This window comes from Hordeum vulgare, chromosome 4H (assembly GCF_904849725.1).
Source record: "Hordeum vulgare subsp. vulgare chromosome 4H, MorexV3_pseudomolecules_assembly, whole genome shotgun sequence".
Classification (NCBI taxonomy): Eukaryota; Viridiplantae; Streptophyta; class Magnoliopsida; order Poales; family Poaceae; genus Hordeum; species Hordeum vulgare.
Genome location: NC_058521.1, coordinates 288,600,235 through 288,607,479, shown reverse-complemented (window position 1 = coordinate 288,607,479; position 7,245 = coordinate 288,600,235).

Sequence of the window (7,245 nt, the reverse complement as noted above, 5' to 3'; positions counted from 1 at the left end):
TTTCAAAGAGGTTCGGCGTTAACTCAGCAAGGGCAGTTTGGCACAAGGAAATGAGAAAAGCACTGAGAGGTTGATGATAGACTCGATTCACCTGGTCATTTGCCAAATTCCAGAGGAAAATTTTGGGAGAGAAAAGATATGAAGGAATAACAACATGAAAATCGATAACCCGATTTTTGGGGTGTTACAAAAGTGGACGAAAACATCGATTCCAGCACGCGAGACCTCCTAGACAGCGCTCTGCCGCGCATCTTCTCGAACCTACACCGCCACGACCACACGTTCGACCTCTCTCGCGTGATGGATCTAGTGCCCGCGGAGCTCCGGAGCCCTCTCAGGGACTAGGTGCACGAGCATGTGGAGTCCGTGGTCGGGAGGTTCGTCCAGGCTACACCCTTATAGGAGAGTTGTAGCCTCGGCGCCAGGGCCTCCGTGGGCCATGGCGAGGACAGCGCATCCTCTTCTTAGGCTTTTTTATCCCTTTCCTGTTGCATCAAGAATCACTTGGCCCTTGGAGGCCGTTAGACATTATGTAATATAGTTTTTCTTTATGTAATTGTTGCGTGTTATGGTTGGGGTGCCTTTGTTCCTTTCAGGAGGTCCTCCGCTGCCATTCGCGCGTTTCCCATGCTCTGACTGGAGCGGTGCCGTACCACACGTCTCTCGAGGCCCTCTCCCCTTATCCGTGACGGGGGCCTCGGGCCGAAAGCCCCCGAGCGCTTCTTAGTACTCGGCCTTACCTAGCTAGGCTGTCGCTTCGTGTTCCCTTGGCCATCCGACCCCACAAAGACGTCAGGTGCAGCTTCTCGCTGTAGCCCCGTGGGCGCGCCTCGTAGCCCTTAATGATGGTTGCTCGTGTGAGACCTCACGAGGCTGGTGCCTTCACGAGGGCCTTGTCCATGCAGCCTGGCGATGGACCGAACCCAGGTCGTGGCGCGCCCCAGGAGGTCGCTAGCACGCGCCCCTGGGCTTCTCCAAGCCTTCAAGCCCAGCAGTGCAGCCCGCGGACACGCACTGGGCGCTCTTCATCCGGCAATGGGAATCGTGACGGCGTGTGCCCTCCCTGTCGGAGAGTTGAGCGCGACACATTGCGTGCAAAGGGGCGTGGGGTGCTCCCGCTTCCCCACATCGCCTCTACAACCGCTTGGTGCTGACATAAAGCATGTCCACTGCATGGGGCCATATTGCGCCCATTAACCTTCTGTCCGTTGAATGCGGGCAAGGAGGTGCAGACTCGACGCCCGCTTGGAGGCCCCATAGAAGGGCAAGGTGAAACGTCTCCTACCCCATTTCCTTGTCCTTGCTCTTTGTTCTCGCTCGTCGTCTCCGCTGTGATGAGACCAACAAAGAGATCCTTTGCCGCCGACCAGGAGAAAGTACTGAAGGGGGAGCGGATGTGTGACGACCGATGAGGGTAAGAGGCCGCACACAAACACCCATCACCGCACTCGAGGCACCTCTCAGGGGATGCGGGCGCTCCCCATCGGCGATCCATGCTGGCCCGAGCAGCCGCAGGAGGGGTTCCGTTCACGCACATGGTGGCCACGGACGGGGCCTACGGGGCGGCACAAGCAGCTGGCCTCCCAGGGCGCGAAGTCACTCCGCCGACTCGGCCCGCGATTTCATTGTATGCATGGAAGACATGCCTCGCACTTGGATCTCGCTCCCAGACTCTTTCGCGGAGGAGATGGAGGAGGTTGCACCCGTGGGCCTATGGCTGCAGCCAGGGGACTGCTGCAACTGGCCTACCTAGGTGGCGATGGAGTTCTACTACCTCAACTTCATGTTCCTGGGGCATGGGTGGAAGTCGTTCGTCCTTTGCCAAGGCTTGGAGGAAGGGCACGTGCTCCACTTAAGGTTAGACGGGCCGTCGCACTCTTAATGAAGACCTTCGGAAGCGCTAACGGTCACCTGGACTGCTGCATAGAAGGTGACAGTAGCGGCAACAGCATCCCTTCCGGCACCAGCGACAATGGAAGCTCCTCCTCCAGGTGGAGCGGGGCGACACCGACTCCGATGGCTCCCCGGGCGCCCACGTCAAGGAGGGGGAGGATTCCGACTAAGCGAGTGCGACGAGGCTTTGGGCCCCCCGGTGGTGTTGCTTCGAGAGCTCGATCTTGTTTATTTTGCTTCGCCTTCTTTTTTGTGCAATGCAACATGCTAGCCCCGTGGGGACGTGTAAAAGGGGTTATGTCCTTTATGTTTCAAACTGATTTGGAGCTATTTTTGGTCGAACATAAACTTCTCCTTGGTACTCTTTGTTGCGCTTGGACCCACTCCAAGGTCATCCCGACGCCTCGCGGCGCCAAGGCCTAGCCCCCGAGTGTGAGTATGAGGGCTCATGAGTCACGGCGCACAAGGTATTGCCTTCTTCGCACGAGCGGCTCATGCGAGGGGTTGCTGCTCGCGGGGCCCGCCTCACAAGGCCCCTTGAGGGAAGTCCCTTGAAGAAGACACTTTGTTTCGATGGTGCGCGCTTGTCCGCTTGCATCTAGGCGTTATGCGAGAACTAAAGGCCCCACGGCCTTCATGAGGTGACGCGCGCGTGGAGTGTGCCCGCGAGCCAGAAACGGTTATCTATGTTCTCAGCACTGCCTGGGCAGACCCAGGCCAAGACACCGTGCCGAGCCCCCGCGAGGGTGAGTCCCAAGGTAAAGCCAGTAGGCCCGTGCCGCGGGGGGGGAGAGAGACCTTCGTCGTCTTCTCACAAGCACGATGCATGGGGATTCCTCTAGGTGCGTCCGTGGTAAGAAGAGAGAAAACCAAGGAAAGTCCGCGAAAGCTAGATGACCAAGACCGTCACTAAAACCCGAGGCTAACTTATTCGCGAGCCCAAAAAGGGGCGGTGCGGCTGCCGTGTCCAGCACGAGTCAGCCTCATTAGCTCGTTCACGAGTCAAAGAAAGAAAGGAATAAAAGCGGCTGCCGTGTCCAGCACGGGTCAACCTAGAAAAAAATGCGCCTACCATATCCAGCATGGGTCAACCTAAAAAAAGTGTTAGTTGCGGCCCGTGGGACGTCTTCTTTGATTGTTCCCAGGAGTGATGCTAGGGGCTTGCACTAGGGCTTGGTCATAGTCGCGGTTCGAGAATCATTCCACCAACGTGGAGCATAGGTACTTCCACTTGGGCGTGGGAGGAGCTCTCCACCGAGGCCACAACACGGATCGTCATGGGATTCCACTTAGGAGGATCCGGGCGTATACAATACGTGAGAATGTCACAAGCGACGATGATTGGGTGGACACCCCAGGCCCAAAGCTCCGGCGTGTCTACCCCGGTCTTCAAGCGCTTTCATGTGTTTTGGTGTAGGAGTGCGCATGTCTATGCAACGCTCCTATGGCCCAAACATGAGCACCATCACGCACCGTGTGGCCACAAGAGGGCGCTGTTAGGTGAGATGTTACGGGACGCAGCAAGGTTCCTGCTCCATGGCAGCGCGAGCCAAGCTGCATCCCCTCTATCTGCCCACGACGGTTTTTTGGGAGGGCGTAACACTAAGGACCTTAGCGAGATGACTAACACGGGTGCCCAGCCCGCGAGCCAGTGCTCGATCACTTAGATTCCTCGGCGATGTGAGGACAAGTGCTAACACAAACGTCATGTCTAACCCCCACTACGGAACCATCACGGGGTGGTTGTGGGCGCGCACCTGCCCCCGGCAATGGCGAGACACTAGAGATTAAGATTCAGACAAACGACATCATGTCAAGGAAGTTTAATCAGGTTCGTTACATATCCAAGAAACACCCGCTTAGGGCGATGCAAAATATAGGGAATTGCTTGACTCGAACGACCCAAAAAGTCACCTGACGGCCAGGCCGTCGTGGGCGCGTCAAGCCACTTGACGTCACGTTCCGCGGGGGTCTACACCTCCGGTGGGGGAGACTTGCTCCTAAGGCTGCTGGCTCCTGAGCCTTCATGTGCCCGCGAGTCCCGACACCTCGCGTGTTGCTCGTGACCCACACCCCTTGCGGCATGTCGATCTCTTGAGCGCCGAACACCCGTGCCCTTGGTGTTTGGCGCCACTCTCCCGGCTCCTGAGGGTGCATGCCGGGGTGTGCCTCCACGGGGTCTCCGGGCACCCCCTCGTCACACCGGTCAAGCCAGGCGACTCCAGGCGGGAACCCCCGAGCCAGGCCTTGTTAAGGTGCCCGGCGCGGCCTCCTACACTGGAGGGAGGCGGGCGTCGGCTTGGATCGCGATGCACATGGTAACAATGTTTGCTCGGAAACCCTTTCCCCCGGGAGGGCGTGGTTGACAGAGCGGCGTCATCATAGGGGCGCGTCCAGCAAGGCGAGCCGCGCCGAGCGTCTTCTTCAGGCAGATTGCTCCTGCTTTCGCCGTGGGGTTTGTCGCGCCAGCTCTGGTGAGGGTTGTCTCCGGGGTCATCCCCATCGCTGCCGCTACGTTTACCTGCCCTCCCGGCAATGTGCGTGATGCGGTTCCGGCGCTGGATGGCACACTCACTGCCGGGAGTCCCGTTCGCCCGGCAATCCTCCGTGTTGTGAGTGCGCGTATTATGGTGGGCGCAGAACATCTTGCTGACTCTTTCGGGCGTGCCGCCGCAGGGGCCCGGCAGTGGCCCAAAGCCGGTCACCGAGACCCAAAGGAGTAGGAGAACGAAACTAGGCGGACCCTGCTTGGGCCCCTCCGGATGTGGACCGAGTGAGTCATCGTGCGGTGGTGGAGTCGGCTCCTTGGATGAGCCCCCCACCTCTGGCGCCGGGGGCGGAAGCAGGATGTAGGACACTATGCCCCCATGGAGACGGTGACGAGGTCGGCGATGTGATTTGCCCACGCGTCGTATCCCCCATCCGTTGGGCTTCGGCGGAGCAGTTCGCTTGCCATGAGCAGCACGTCCTACACGTTCAGGTCTCCCACATGGACACACGTCAAGGCGATGAGGGACAGAGCAGGGCGGCCACCATTGTGCACTGGGGCCCGCGAGGAATCCTGTTGCTAGCACGCAGTGCTGGCATCGACGATGGTGGTTGTGACGCTGGTGGGTCGGTGACGGCCTCCCGGCACCAAGCGCTCAGGGCACGCACGACGAGCATCGTTCATGGGGTCGGTGAGGCTGGAGACGATACTGGAGCACGAGGATGGCTACGCACTCCTACCTGGCGAGCCAAAAGTCTGAATCAGGGCTTCACAGACCTAGCATGGTTCGAACTCTGGGGTGCTCTCGCTCCCTACCCTGTTCTACCTCTCACCTTCACTATGACTCTCAGACGGCTCGAGCTAAGAAAGGCAAACAATAACACACGAGCAGTTTACCCAGATTCAGGCCATGTTGTGGTGTAGAACCCTATTCCTGCTTGTCTCGATTGCTTGAGGTGGAGGACAAGTAAAAAAGCGGTTCTTTCCCTAATGGAAAATGATGGATCCCCTGCTACGGAGGACGTGCCTACATTTTTATAGTGGCCCTGGACCCTTCCACCCCAAAACACTTGGCAGGAAGGGTTGCCACAATGGCCATTTCAAAAGGGGACATGAATGCGTTCCACCTTGACAAAGGTTGTCTTTGTCTGCCAAAGATCTTTGTCGTGACACGCAAGTAGGCTCGGGGTGACCTCTGTCCTACCGAGCACCCAGCCTTGGTCCTCTTGCACAAAACGGGAAACTTTTTTGGGGTTGCTTTGGCAGTCCCCCAGCTGGCCCAACTTTCTTATCACAAAAGTAGAAAGCAAACCTATCTGTGTCCGCTGGCACCGCTCCTCGCAGCGTGCATCACCCATGTGGAGGCACAAGGTCATGGGACCCTTTCAGGCCGCCCTCGAAGAGCCCGCTCCGCGAGAGCCTTAGGGGCCGCCTCAGGATGCGTCCTTGCAGCAGGCAACCTCTCGTGGTCCTTGGCGATAATCCTCAGGTGCTCACCTAGCGAGGCGAGGGACCTCGCAAGGGTATTCCTTGTTGGGCTTGCTGATGGGCCGAGCGAGGCTTGTGCAGCGTGTCATGCCTCGGGCGGCAGGCCGATGGGCATAGGTACCCCCGGTCCAAGGGGCCCGACAACTTCAATCACATAAAACTGAACAAAACTTCGTTAGTATAAGCAACATATCAAATACTTTTAGGCATTGTTATAAGTTTATTCCTATTTTATTTTAGCATCAAGTACTGTATTTTTTGTTCTCCATGGCTTATACCCCCAATACAATTCATATCATCATTAAAACAAGCAAACTATGCAAGCAAAAATAGAACGTGGCTAATACAGAACATTCTGAAGTATTCACTAATGAACCTATACTTTCGTAACTCCAAAAAATCTGAACAATTAGGAAGACCTGAGGAATTTGTATATCGGTACTTTGTAAAAATTTAAGCCTAAAAAGACGTACCAGTAAAATCAGAGAAATTTTGCACCCGACGTTTCTGTTCTTGCACCGTATCAATTCTACTCATCATGCAAATCATCCCCAATGCTTTACTTGACACAAACACTAATTAAAACATAAACAATCAATCATTACAGTAGAAATAAATAGAAAGTAAAACTAAAACTAAAAGTAACTATTGGGTTGCCTCCCAACATGCGCTATTTTTACGCCCCTATCTAGGCATATTGCATAGTTTCAAGTGTTGTCATCTTTCACATCAAGATCCTTAATAACACAACCATGGATAATAGGAACAGTAGGGGGCTTGGTATTAGGATACCTTATCAGGTTTATATAGTTGGGGTGAAAACTAATCATTTTGAGATCTTCGTTCTTTTGGTAGGAGGTGAACTAATGCTCTTAGGAATGTATATTAACTTGGGACTTTTGTTTTGAGAGTTACTAGCATTAGTTTTGGATGGTGTGAAGGCGCAACCTACTTTGTCAATCACCTCCTCCATTTTATCAGTTCTACTCAAAACTTGTTCTGCCCTCTCATAAATAATAGTATTCATTTCCTTCAAAGTTTTCAAAGTCATTCCTACACGTGACCCAAGTTGAGTGATATGATTATGCAGTTTTTTATCTAACTCCTAATTTGGTTCATTAGTATTCATTTTCCTTTCAATAGCATCAAGCCTTTGCATGACATGTTCCAAGGTTAAATTGGTTTCATCTCCTCAGTATTTCACCACAATGTGGGTAAGTATTTCCCTCAGTTATGAAGTCAAGGTTTATCGAACCAATAGTAATATCTACAACAACCACCTTTAGTGGGTGCACACAAAAGAACAAACAACTTGTTATTAAGACCGGCAAGAAGGTAGTCAATGACCCTTGGTCTCATCATTTGCAAGCAAGTGA